General features: G+C 45.5%; 1 protein-coding gene across 2 annotated transcripts in view; it reads right to left on the reverse strand.

The window, feature by feature from the left end:
• SHISA7 (shisa family member 7) overlaps window positions 1–13,683 on the reverse strand; it is a 30,875-nt gene extending 17,192 nt beyond the window's left edge. The window contains exon 1 of one of the 2 annotated variants that reach the window (XM_083472149.1): window positions 13,367–13,683. The gene's annotated coding sequence lies outside the window, so the exon portion shown is untranslated. Of the gene's footprint in view, window positions 1–3,068; window positions 6,110–13,366 lie in introns of those variants that run through there. The other variant, XM_083472150.1, reaches the window with a different exon arrangement.
• Window positions 13,684–14,411: the final 728 nt, after the last annotated feature.

Here is a 14,411-nt window from a genome sequence, read left to right on the forward strand (position 1 = left end):
CTGGGAAATGTTACTAGATTCACATAAAAAGGCAGAGATGCAGAATCCCATCACACAGATCAACCCTGGGGGATGTGGCCCCCCAGACCTCTCTATCTGGCCCACAAGGCTTTTCCTAATCCACACACCACCCCCAGCTGCACCCTCATTTTTGCCTAAAACGTGTCCTTGAATTCTGAAAGTGCTTCTTGCTTGCCTGGATGGGAGGCTAGAGAACGGCGTGTTGAGTATGTGTAGAAACTAGGCTACCCAACAAAGTAAAGTTTATATGAATTGTTCCATCCACTTTTCCCTCTGGCTATACCTACCACTGGCAAGCGGTTCAGAAGGAAATGCAGCCCCTGGGCTGAAAAGGATTCACAATCCCTGCCACAGAGGGCTGTGACGTGATGAGAAAGGATGTTGGTTTCGGGATGAGCTGAGCCTGTACGAAAAGCCACTCAGGAGGGACCACAGTTTCATGGCCAAACACATTCTTTCCTGTCTCCAGGTGGCAGGTGCTGGTGAAAATCTCTGCCTGAGGAGAAGCCCTGGAGAAGGGTCTCGTGCTCACCAGATGTTTTCAGACTATGACTTGGTAAACCGTAAAAGAGGAGATCTCTCAATAATACAAACAAAATAACCAATAAAGGACAAAAATGATAAATGCATGATAAAACATGTATACGGCAGTGGACTCAAACCTCCCTACATAATACAGTTATAGATAACCACCAATAAACAATGGAAGACCTGTGTATCAAAACTAATACAAAACTAAGTCTCAGTGAAACTGAACAACCAATGTGAAGGCTATATATGGCGGAAGTAATAAACAAACCATGAAAACTTCATGTAACAGAAATAATATATAGTCCAATATCAAGTAAATGAATAGCGTATGCTAGTGGGATTAACACGAGGCATCAAATAAATTTGATGTGCAAATTCCATGCAGTAGTAAAGTAAATGATCCCTGGCCAGCACAGATGTTGAGTTGTGGTACAAAACATCTGGAGAATACCAGGTTGGCAGAGGGGAGAGCATGAAATACAGAGGTAATGGAGCCAAGGCCTGACTTGTTCCAGGGCAGCTCCCTATATAGCTAAAAAGGGCTCTAGGCTCCACTTGGACCACAATAAAAACAGGTTGTTGTTACTTTAAATCAGAAGCTGAGACAGGAAGCTGGCTTTGGCATGGTGCCGTGGTTGCTTTAGGGCTACTGCCAGCTGCCCCTGTGCTTGGGTCTGCCCCCCTGTAATGCCTGTTCAGTCTCTACATCTGTAAATAAACGGAATTGTTACAATGAGGGCTCCAAGTCTCCAGGTGCTCTCTCTTTTATTCAAGAGCAAATGACCCCATTAGGGCTCCTTGGAATTTGCTACCGCCTGGGGAAGGGAAAAATGCAAAGCAGTTTGGTGCTGAATTGAGCAAAAATTTCCCTTTCCCCAACAGCTCCCTCACTAGCCGCTGCCGCCCCCCCAGTCCTTACTACATGCCGTTTCACACACAAGCCCAGCGTCAGCAATGCGTCATACTTGGGCGAATGCTGGGGCTCTGGGACCCCAGCAGAGTCCATCCCCACAGGACTGCTGCCCCCACCGCTGCTGATGTGACTCAGGTGGGATGGGCAGGGTGGCTGAGGCGTGCATACGACTGAACTCACTGGAACCACCATCTTATGCCGGCATCACCCTGATGACTGTGGATTGGGAAAGAGGCTGGCAGCCATCATTAAGATGAAGATCTCTGCTAGACAACGCTGCCACAGGCATTTTGCCCACCAACTAATAAGTCCTGGGGGGACGGACCAAGGGGAGCTTGATCAGGGCCCCCAAAACCTGGAGCTTGGCCTGTCCTGTCAATGGCTATTATACTCTGCCTTCATGTGTCTGAATTAGGGTTGCCATATTTCAAACAGTGAAAAAATCCAGACAGAAAAGTTATTGAGCTGTTTTGAGCTATCTTTATGGAAAATTGGCATATGTCTGCCGACATATGTCTGGATTTTCCCGGACATTTTTAACAATTTCCGCCCAAGCACTGCTGCTGACCTCAGTATTCCATATACGTCCAGGAATTTCCAGACGTATGGCAACCCTAGGACTCTGAATACCAGTTGATGGAAAACGCAGGAGGGGTGCCTGTTGCCCTCAGGTACTGTTTGTGGGATTCCCATGGGCATCTGGTTGGCCAGTGTGAGAACAGGATGATGGACTAGATGGGCCACTGGCCTGATCCAGCAGCATTCTCATGTTCCAATTATCCCTCTTTATGAAGAAGCATTCTCATTTTCTGCTGTCTGTTCTTGATAAATCTGTCCCGTCCCCCCTTTTTGCATTTTAGAGATGGTGGGTTAAAGTTCTGTTTGCGTGAGTTGACCGATTTGCCATCCTGCAGACATCAGTCTTCAAATGGATACATTTCGTCTCCAGTGCACATGCATGCGAAAATGTGCACATGAATACTAAGGCACCACGCAGCGCCCGGCCTAACATTTCACACACGGCAGCTGCAGAGGAATAAATATACAGTAATAATAAATGAAATAGCTATAAATGTTCTCTCCTTCTGTGGTATCAAAATCAGCTGCCTCAGCCACCACCAACTAATTCCACCTAATGGCAGCTACCCCACTGAATGGCATCCCCAAACCTGTCGCCTAAGGGAAGTGGCCTCATCCCAATCATGCTCAGCCAGCAGAACCATACTAAATTACTAGGGATTTTTATTTTAGCTTCCTCTTTCCACTTTCCCTTCTATTCAGGTCTTTCCCGTGTTCAAGCTAGCCTTAACGATTCTGCTCTCCTACACAATAATCTGTCTTCACATTTGAGCAGAGAACAAGGAGTACCACTCTCTTCAAGCAATAAGCTGGGTAGCCTGGTGCTTCGAAGCAGAGGGCATCCCTCCAAGGCAACATTCTACCAAAGCTCCCTCAAGCGCTGCTTCTTCTACCCCAAATATTATAGTATTGTAGTTCAAAAGAGCCCAGCAGGCAACAGGTTATGGTTAGCACTACAGGTGGCAGAAAAAGAAGTTCTGCCCAAATGGGAAGAAGCATCAGGAAGACGAAGAGAACTGGGCACCTGTGGGCCAAATTAGATGTGACGCCGAATACTCTTTCCTTTATTTCCTGCATTTATTATAATTGCCTTGGTTCTTTGGGCAGCCGGAAAAGCAGAAAACAAACACACAAATGTTCAATATTACATATAAAACAATAAAAGCTATAGAGAATTACGGTAATTAAAAAGCTGAAACACAAAACACAGATGAAAATCAGTTTAACATAGCTCGTTAAATGGCAGGGCCATGGCCGCATGCGCACCTCTGCAGGCTGGGTAGTGGGAATGGGGAGAGGCAAATGGCTATGTCAGCTCACTCAGGCTCAGAGATCAAGTCTGATGCTCTCATGTGATGGCAGAGGGATTGGCTTGGGACCTTGTGGATCCCAGGCTGACCCAGTTCCTCCCTGCCAGAGCACCCCCTTCTAAAGCCTTCCACCTGCACATTTAGCATCAACCCATGGGTGGAGACTGGAAGAGGAACACATTGGAATGCCATGGACGTCTGTTTCAAAACTCAGCGTGCCACTACGTAAAATGCCCTCACCATAGTAATTATCCGCATCACAACATGTCTTTGCATTTAACATGCAGGTTGTTTTTTTAAAAACGTAAATAGGATGAGCTGGAGGTGATAATTACTGCGATCCGCAGAATGTGCAGAGTGGGGAATGTAACAATTTCCTCCCTGGCTCTAGTCCTGGGGAACATCCCTCCTCTGAAGCTGGTATTTAATGGGGCTGGGAAATCCCTCAATGGTCATCAGCATACGTTACATTATGTGGGAGGTGGAGATAAGGGACCCTCGCCCACCCCTCCACTGCACCCAGAATACCGCCAGACACTAAGACTACGAACACACTGGTGTTTTCAAACACAGCAAGGGTGTTCCCCCCCCCCCCATTTCTAGTCGCATTTGCACGTTGCTGCACACGCCAGAGAGAGGGCGGCAATGTCTTCCTCTGATGCACATGACCTGTTTGGTTTACCCACAAACCCCTGAACTTGCATCCAAAAAGCTGCTATGTCATCCATGCATGCGCAATGGCTATTTCACTGCACCTTTTGAAGTTTTGCCTTTTGGAGTGAAGTTTTGTTTGAGGGGAAAATGCATCAAACAGCCCTATTTCTCAAGAAACTACGAGGCAGCTCTGTAACGAGAGTAATGGTGCATGTGGTGGGAATGCTTTAACTCTATCTGAACCTGGAGATACCAGGGATCGGACTCTCTGCATGCGAAGCTGATGCTCTGTCACAGAGCTACAGCCTTTCCTGGTAGAGAAGCTGCTCCAAATCCCTGATCATCTCGGTGGCACTTTTCTAGCACCACAATATCGTTTTTAGATGAGGCGAGCAGAAAAGTACACAGCATTCCAAACACAGCCACGCCATTGATTAGTAGCTCCAAAATCAAAAGCTGTTATAGAAAAGGTGATTTTATTTCTAAGCAGGGATCTAAAGGCGCTTCAGTTTGGGAGGTCCTCCTGTGCCAGCCTGAGCTCACAGAAATCCTCTCAGAAAAGGGCAACCAACATGATCAAGGGGTTGGAGTAACCAAAAGGAAAAATTAAAACATTTGGGGCTTTTTACTTTGGTACAGTGGTACCTCGGGTTACAGACGCTTCAGGTTGCAGACCCTTCAGATTACAGACTCCGCTAACCTGGTAGTACCTCAGGTTAAGAACTTTGCTTCAGGATGAGAACAGAAATCATGCGGTGGCAGTGTGGTGGTAGCGGGAGGCCCTATTAGCTAAAGTGGTACCTCAGGTTAAAGAACAGTTTCAGGTTAAGAACAGACCTCCAGAATGAATTAAGTTCTTAACCCGAGGTGCCACTGTAAAGGCAGAAAGGGCATGATAGAGCTGTATAAACTGCAGGGTGTGGAGCAATTGGAGAGAGAGATGATTTTCTCCCTTGTAACACGAGAACTCAAGGCCAATCCAATGAAGCTGAATGTTGTAAGATTCGGGACAGACGAAAGAAAGAATTCCAGTGCATAATTAAACTATGGGATTTGCTCCCACAAGATACAGCGATAACCACCAACCTCAGTAGCTTTAAAAGAGGATTAGACAAAGTCAGGGCGAATGAATTTGTCGGGCTTTCAGTGACATCCACAATGTTCTCTGCATGCTGGTTGCTGGGAATCCCAAATGCAGAGAGTGCTGATGCCCTCAAGTCCTGCTTGTGGGCTTCCCATTGTGGCATCTGGTTGGCCACTGTGAGAACAGGATGATGGACTAGGTGGGCCTTTGGCCTGATCCAGCAGGCCTCTTCCTTTTGTTCTGAGTTTGCTGAGAAGAAATCTGTGTTAAATGAAAACGGGAGGGCGCTCACCAAGAGCATATTTTTAATCTGTAAACCGCCTTGAGCCCATCAGGGGAAGAAGCAGGGTAAAAATACATACATACATACATACATACATACATACATACATACATACTATACTATACTATACTAACGCTACCTTCCCACAGACCCACCCTGCTGTATATTAGCCCCTTGCCAGAGAACGGCCACCCCAGAGACTTGATGACACATCCCTCGCTACAACCATCGCAACTTCGCTCTGTGCAGCGAACATCTCCCTCTCTGTTGAACCCCGGGGCCTTTTTCATGTAACCGCCGCTTGTCTCCCTGTCCACCTCCTCGACAGAGCGTGAGGGAGCCCCCCGGGGCAGTGACACACTGCAGTGCGCTTGGAACATGTGGTCTCACTGACTTCATCAAGGTAACAGGCCTGTGAAAGGCCTGTGGCAGCAGCAAGTGCATGTGTGTTTGTGGCGAGGGGAGAATGCGGCTCTGTCTCTTGTTATCAGAAACCAAAATGATCTGACATGGTTCAAGGGGATTTGTCTGGCCTGTCAGGTACCTAGCGGGGTGAATAAAGAGGGGGCAGCATGGTGGGGGATGAAAACGGAATAAAACCTCATATTCCCCACTGTGGCCACCTAGGGCATGTCTCCTGCACGGATTTTGCCTATTTGGTGGCTCGTCTTAGCACTCACAGTGGTAGGGGTTTTTCTGGTGTTTATTTCACTTCAGCGTGTAGCTCACCCAAGACCCATGGTACAAAACATGCCATATAACGCAAAACTAAAAATTAGCTGAGCACACACACACAACTGACTGAAACCATATATCCAGTTAAAGCCTAACATGAAACCATATATCCAGTTAAAGCCTAACATGATACTGTACTGATTTCTTTGGGATGGTAGCAGCTTTTTACTTCAGCTGCCTGCAGTCTTTGAGGGCAGCCCCCCATATATGAGAAAATCCTGCTTAAACAGTAGGCCTGTCGCCAGCGTCTCAGTAAGTCGCATTTGTTTTAGTCAACTGATCAACTTAATTCATCGATCCAACAGAGCACTCAGATGTAAACCCTCTAAGTAGGACATAGATGAATGTGTACAGGACTGCAGCCTAATCTGTATAGATTTGCATAATAAGAAAAATGATACTTAATTTCCCCCCCCCTTATGATGTTTAGTGGTAATTCTGACTTGGAGGCATTCAGTCCTAATCCCTCAGATGGTAGCTTCTTCCCACCAATTCCTCAGCAAAGAACATAGAGCAAATGTCCAAAAATGCATTTAGGAAGAAAAATGCTAGTACAGTGGTACCTCAGGTTAAGTATTTAATTCGTTCCGGAGGTCCGTACGTAACCTGAAACTGTTCTTAACCTGAAGCACCACGTTAGCTAATGGGACCTCCTGCTGCTGCCGCGCCGCTAGAGCCCGATTTTTATTCTCATCCTGAAGCAAAGTTATTAACCTGAAGCACTATTTCTGGGTTAGCGGAGTCTGTAACCTGAAGCGTATGTAACCTGAGGTACCACTGTAGCAGCAACATTTCCAGGCTTTCAGACTAGAGTCTCTCTCAGCCCTATCTGGAGATGCATGAATCTGGGACTTTGTGCTCTGCTATTGACCTCCATCCCTTCTTATGGCTTTTTTCACAGCGAGCCAGATTATGGGTGCAACAACACATCATCAGTAGGGTAAAAAGAGAAAAGGCCACAGCTCAGCAGTAGAGCATCTGCTATGCACACAGAAGGAGCCCATTTCAATCCCCAGCATCTCCATGCAGGGCTGGGAGAACCCCCTTCCTGAAACCCTTGAGAGCTGCTGCCAACCAGTGTGGACAACACTGAGCTAGATTGACCAAGAAACCAACTTGGTATAAGGCAGCAGCTTCCTATAACCCTGAAACGAACCTGCTGTCTCACAACAATACTTTTAAAGAAGAAAAGATATGATGCATGCATGTGTCATTTGCAACAGGCATCGTTTTATAAGACTTCCTGTTTCTCCCACTGCCAAATGCTGATTTGATTTTGCGTGCGACCAAAGGGCATGTCTACACAGTTGGATACTGAGAACTGGGCAGGCTGAAGAGACAGGGCAGCAAATGGTGTGAGGCGTAATGGTGCCAGATGAAAGTGCACAGAAGTACCCAGGGCAATCCAAGACTGCACGCACACCACACATTTAAAGCACGTTGCAAAGAATCCTGGGAAGTTTGTTAAGGGTGCTGGGAATTGTAGGCCTGTGAAGAGGAAAACTACAGTTCCCCCAGGATTCTCTGTGCTTTAAATGCATGGTGTGTATGCAGCCCAAGTTATTCTGATATCTGAGGCAAAACATCCCACAGGCCCCTCTCATGCTGCTTGGCAGTAAAAATACAGTAAAAAATGCAGTAAAAATAATCAATTTGCTGCCCCTTTCATTATACCCAAAACCAGCTGCCTGACTTAGCTGCCTCATTCTGCTTTGTTAGGGCCGGCCCTGCCTATAGAGCCAAGACTGTGACCACTATTGTGCTTAGAATAAAAATAAATAAAACCTAATACTATGTACCAGGAAAAGCTGTATTTTGTTACGTGAGTAAATTTTCAAGAGTGAATTTGCATTCCTGAATGCAATATCACATGCCAAAGACTTTGGGAGCATGCAAGGATAAGGTGTGCTGACTGAAGGGTTAGAGCATTTCTCAGAAGGCTCTGGGGCACTATTAGATTATGTACCTCATTCCCACATTTGCCTTACCAAGGATCTCTGGCTTAGGGTACTGCAATATCCTGCACCCAGCCCCAGTCCCATGCACAGGGTCTAACCTGCCCAACCTTGGTCTGTTGAACAGAAATGTCTTGTTATTTTGAAGATTTCCCCCCTTGACCACAATAAACTACTTAATTCTCTCCCCCAACACCCAGCTCAATTGCATTTTGTTCTCTACAGCCTGATGACAGCCATGCAGATTTCCAATCCCCCTCAGCTAGACTGTGTAGGGGTTTTTGTAGTTTGCATTTATAACAGTCTGTTCAGTGCCTGTGAGGATAGAAGTCTCTGTGTGTATGCAAGAAAGAGATGGAGGTTGTTTTGCATATCTGTGAATGATCTTATGCATATGTTAAATTTACATTGCATCGTGCACTACGACTCTGCAGGTATTCCTAGGAGTGTGTGTTATTTATTTTCAGTACGATTGCGTGGATGCGCAAGATTCTGCCCAGTTTCAAGGACTTCCTCCTATTTTTATATACCAACTTTCTGTCCGTCGCAATATGTGATCTTTCCTTAACTTCCTTCCTGCCTTTCTCTTCCTCGCCTGCGTAGCCATGTGCTGTGTGTGTCCGTGGAAACATGTGTCTGCCTTTGTGCAGTTCACTGTGTGCCTTTGCCTTCATGGAGCAGGTGCCTATCTTTTCCTCTCCATCTGGTTGTAAGTCAGAGTTATTCAAATGAGAAATTAAGAGAGAGGCAGAGAGAACATCCCTTAATTTTCTTTTATAGAAAGGAGTCAGTTCTATTAAGATGCATTATTCAGGGCGGGGGGGGGGAGTGGTTTAACTCAAGCTGGTAAAAAGCTGCTCAGCTGGTCGCCTGTGGCGAGTCAGAAGTGCCTTCAAGCGATCAAGGCATCTTACAAAAGCATTTTTTTAAAAAAAAAATCCAGGCCAACTTAGATATATGCAGGCAGGCTAGCTAATTACTTTCGTGGCTGTACATACAAGAGCAATGATAGCCAGATGCAAGTGTGGGGGGTTGGATTGTTGAAAAATAGTAAGAGATTTACTGGCCTAGATTAGATGAGAAGATGCATACAAGATCATAATCTTGTGATCTTTGTTATCCAGAGTAACTACCAACCACTCATTCCACACTCATTGTCACTAAAACATATTAGAATCTCCACTGTACCCAGAAGTATGCTTTAAAAAGTAGGGTGGAAATCATGGTATTGAGCACCAAAAAGTGAGTCTAAGTTGCTAACAAATTCCCAAACAGTGTTTGAGTACAATATATGTTCAGTATACCACACTTCCGTAACACCAGCGTAGAGTTCTCCAACTTGTGTTATTTATTCAGCAACAACACAGAGGAAATGGAATCCTTATCCAACCAGAAACTTCAGATAATGGTCAATCTTTTTTGCACGCTGGAACTGGACTTGTAAGCAGCTGCCATATTAATGTGTGCATATGTGAATCAGGCCCAGATGATTAAAGGTGCTGAAGATCAGCTGCTAGAACAATTACTCCTAGGGTGCACTTCGTACACAGACACTAGAGCAGCAAATTACTGAAACACACTCATAAAGGGGTATTGATTCAAGGCCAGCAAATGACCCAGAATGCCGGGTCATAGCTTCCCACAATCATTTGTGGCCAACATGTCCACTATGAGTCAGGTACTATCACAGCTAAGAGTTGCTCTTTAACATTAAAAATACAAGTTAATGGATTACTCTCTAATATTCAATAATTTTTTTAAGATTCAATAGTTTTTAATTAATAATCTTCCTTTTATATTCTTGATCCATTAATTTTAATACATCTCAATATACTGTAGTTGCATTTTTTAGGTTCTGAAGGAAGATAACTAATAATTTAATAAGCCAAAGCTAAAATTCCTTATTAGAATGTAAGACACCTCAAATACCTTCTTTTTCATTCTTTATTACTGCAGAACCAATAGCTTCAAAAAAATAAACAGCAATGCTTTTAACTTGCAGCCATGATGATTAAAATGGACTTTCATTAATTAATCAACTAAAACTTTAGTTGATTAATCTAATCTACTAATTTAATCAATTAAAGTCTGCAGTTTTGCTTTCCAGCTTTTTTGGTCGTTTCTCTACCGAAAGCAAGTCCACAGTAAATCCTACGAATGACTCTCAACGTAGCCCTGGAAGGGAAGTCATCTGTTGTCAAAACCAGTTACCCAGGAATCTTTGCTTCCGTCATGGCTGACATTCCACACATGCTGCCAGAAAGAATACGTAATTCTTCACAAATCTAAATCTGGTCACTGAGCGACAGTGGGCAATTGCTCACAGGCCTGTGCCCCTGAGATGGTTGTAATGGTATAGGAATGTGATGAAACAGGGAATTGCCTAGCATGAATTTAACTCATATATACTGAGGTACCTGGGAGGTGAGGTAGCATTTGCTGTCAGGCAGGCATTATGACTGAACTGGGGCCGATGTCTATGAGCAAACTACCCAGAATGCTGTGCATGATACTGACCATATGACCCACAAGTGTCTGCGGTCAAATTGGCTGTAATGAATGGCCGATTTTTTTCTTTCACACAACATCCACCTGCATGTTGCCAGCATCCAACTGTACTTTTACATCGTCAATACACCTAATATTGGAATGCATGGCTTAAAAAATGGAAGCAGTTACAAAGCATTGTCATGACTCCCTATCTGTTGAGTGCTCAGCTCCAGCCGAAGGGATACTCCCCACCACCCCAGGACCTCAGAGTCCAAGATCCAGAAGTTGCTCAAACCCACAAGACCCCATGATCCACTTCCCTTCCCTAGAGTGTACAGGTATTCACTTCTGAGCCTAAAGGATACATATCTTATACGAAACACCTCTCATCACACCAATGCCTGGCTACGGCAGGCAGCCCCTCATATCTAACCTTCTCCCCACTTCCTTTCCCCCCCCCCCAATGACGGGTCCTCATTCATCTGACGGGATCCAGGCAGCCTTGCTGTTTCCATGGCAACATTGCCATGGAAACTGCAGAGACCATTCTCTCCTCCCCCTTATCACCATCCTTCCTTCAAAACCACAACCCCCCCCCCTTTCCTGGGGCAATACCACCAGGAAGATTTAAAGAGCAGGGGGCTGGGAGCGAGCGCTGAAATGGTTGTTTAGCATAGCTCATCCTTTGCACCTTGTCCGTGGTGTATGTGTGTGTAATTAAAAGGCATAGCTAAACTCTGTGCATGTTACCATGCCTTCCTCAATTCCTTGGTCTCTGTTAGCAAGCTAGCTCTCTTCTCCTTTCTTTTAAAGTGCCTCATTCTATCATTTTACCGCATCATATCACCCTCTCCCTTCCTCATATACCCTCTCCTATCTAGCCTCAATCTCTCTTTCTCTCTCTCTCTTTACCCATCCTTCCTCACACGCACCCTACCAAGCAGACTACCTGGAGTGCCCCCATGTACCTTCTGTTACAATCCCACCCCCACCGCCGACTACGAGATTTCACCACCACCAGACACCTGTGAGTGGGCACAGGCCTATCTAGACTCATTGTCTGCTTCCCTGGAACCTGGTGGGGAAGAGGCTGCCATTTCTGTGTGGGTTTTTCACCTGTGTTCACACACACACAAACACACACCACTCTCCCTTTCATCCACACACATTAGCTACACCACATCCCTCAGTATGCAGGCTCAGAAACATATGTACATTTCCACTTAGTTGTGAAGTGCTGCACCTAACCAGCACTTCACACATAAACAAGCTCCTTTCATGTGCATTGTACTTTCATGCATGCGTTTGCAATCCAACCCATATTCACACATACATATATTTGTTCTGTCACACACAGAGAGACTTATGAGCATATACGCCTGATACACACGTGCCCTTACTGGATCTCATGCGTATATAAAGCTAATCCTTACACAAACCAACAAAACACCCAGAAAAACGCATATTGACGCACAAAGGCACAGTCGTTATTTGCCCCACATGTGCACATCCTCATATGCGCATCACAAACTCGCACCCGACACCTGTTTTCTGCTGGATCTGTCCTCTGTCAATCCAGGCAGAAGTGCAGTGCGGCAGCCTGGGATGGGGTGCGGGGAGAGGATTGGTAAGAAAGGGAGCGTTGTGGTTAATTTGTGCTGGCTTTGCCAGCCGGTGAAATATCAGAAGAGTCAGCTTATATCATCTTCATTCAGTGTGCATGTAAGAGAGAGAGAGAGATATGAAAGCAGGGCGAGAAAGAAGCAGGCGAGTAATTCTCCTGTATAAATGTGATAGGAATATACATAATCCCACTCAGACAGAAGCAATCAGAAGGGAAGCTGTACGCACACAGAGTAACGCACTCAGAAGCTGCCACACTCAAGAAGCAGAAGGAAGAAGTGTAATGCACAGTCTATGACTTGATACGCACAAAGGCACTGTCACATGCCCAGAGCTGCAGCAGTAAAGCGCGAGCACACACACACACACACACACACACACCCCTTACAGAAGCACACAGTTTTCAGCATACAACAGCAGCACACAAAATCCTCCATGTCACACACATACACAGGCTCGGCTCGTAAACCAAAGAAGAGCTGCACCAAAAGAGTCCAAAGCATGTGTGTGCTCATACACAAACTCAACTAAAGGGGCAGAAAACACTGTTCTCACAAGCCAGCAGCATCACAAAACACGCATGCTGCAACAACCCATATGCACAGCTAAACTCAGTTGCAAAGTGAGTGTTTCATCACACACACACACACACACACACACCTTTCTACCACACCACCCTGAGAGCAATGCCATTTTTCATCTGAATTCCAGCACAACCCATTCCACCTGATACTCAAAGCAGGGTGCACTTGCCTGGGGCAGAGGGGGTGGTGAACAAACTACAGAACACAACAGCTCTTTTACAGCATGGAATGCTTAACTCTCTCCCCACTCCACCCCCCCAAAAAACCCTATTGATAAATTTTAACAACAGATCTATTCATATTTCACAGATGTGGTACATGCGGTAAAATTCTGAGCCCAAAATGTCTATTTTCAAAACACACACACACACACATGCGCATAATCCTAAATCTTTGGGGGGGGGGGGAGCCTGAAAGTCATAACTATATATAATATACATGCACATACTCTTTCAAAAGATGCTTCTTATTTTTTTATCCATCATCACTAGGCACTTGCCAGCACCACCTTCTGGAGTCTCATTAGCTTCATCTGGAACACCCAGCCCAGGTAACTAAAATATACAGCTTGCCTCATAGCAAGTTGCATAAATCCACTGCTTACCTTGATCTGTTTTAAAAAATCCCATACAAAATACTTCCCTTGTTGATGCTGATTTAAAAAAAAAAATTGCTGCAAGACGTCAGTGGCAAAATCTTTTTTTCTGTTTGTGAAGGGACCACCTGAAAGTCCAGATGTTCTTCTCCACCTTCAGTAAGGAAATATTTAATTTTCCTTCATAGAAAAAAACAACACCCCATCTCAAAAAGTGGGTACTTTCTATTAAAAAATAGAATTCCACTCTGGGAAAGGAAACGCAATGGATGAATTAGATATGATGCTTGAGGAATTCCATTGGCTGGCTGGCAAGCAGGGAGCTGTTTTGATTGGCGGAGGAGATGAACTCGGTGGGTGACTACAGCCCCTCACCCAAACCTGTGCCCCTCCCTCCAAACTGCTTTCAAGTCCCAGAAGAGTGAAGAGGGTGAGTGGGAAGAGCTTTCATTAACAAAAAGAGCGAGCATCCAGCGCCAAGAAGGGGCAAAGAGAGTGGGATGCAGGAGCATGGGATTGGACTGGAAAGGCTGTCAATCAAAGACACTACTTCATCCACTTCTCTCTTTCTGACTCTCTCTCTCTCTCTTTTTGCTTTAGAAAAGGAGGGGCAAAGTTTGTGCAGTGCCTCCTAGTTGCTGTCCCGTTCAATACACTAGACTCCAGGGCGCTTTGCTCAAGGAACCCAGGAGTCCTTCTGGCTGACAGACCTCACTGCCCTGCGCTTCCTAAAGTAACCCAGGAGTCGTAATTCTGCTCCAGTAGGAGGAAGAGACTAAGCTGCTCATCATATTTTTGTACATGCAGGAATTATAGAGGGAGGACAGCAGGGCTGTCTCCCTTTCCTTTTGTGATCCCCACCCCCAAAGCTCCTGTTTTTAAGCAGGTACAAGAAGAGAGAGCAGGATGCATGGGCGTAGCCAGGATTTGGGGGGCAGGACTTTGTTAGGGGGGGCAGAACCGATGTGATTGGTCAGTTAGTTAAGTATTTCTGTTGTTTTACTTGAGGGGGGGGCAGCTGCCCATGGCATGATATGGGAGAGCAAGGGCTGAG

The sequence above is a fragment of the Podarcis liolepis genome (genome assembly GCF_965112155.1).
Source record: "Podarcis liolepis genome assembly, chromosome: 13".
Lineage (NCBI taxonomy): Eukaryota > Metazoa > Chordata > Lepidosauria > Squamata > Lacertidae > Podarcis > Podarcis liolepis.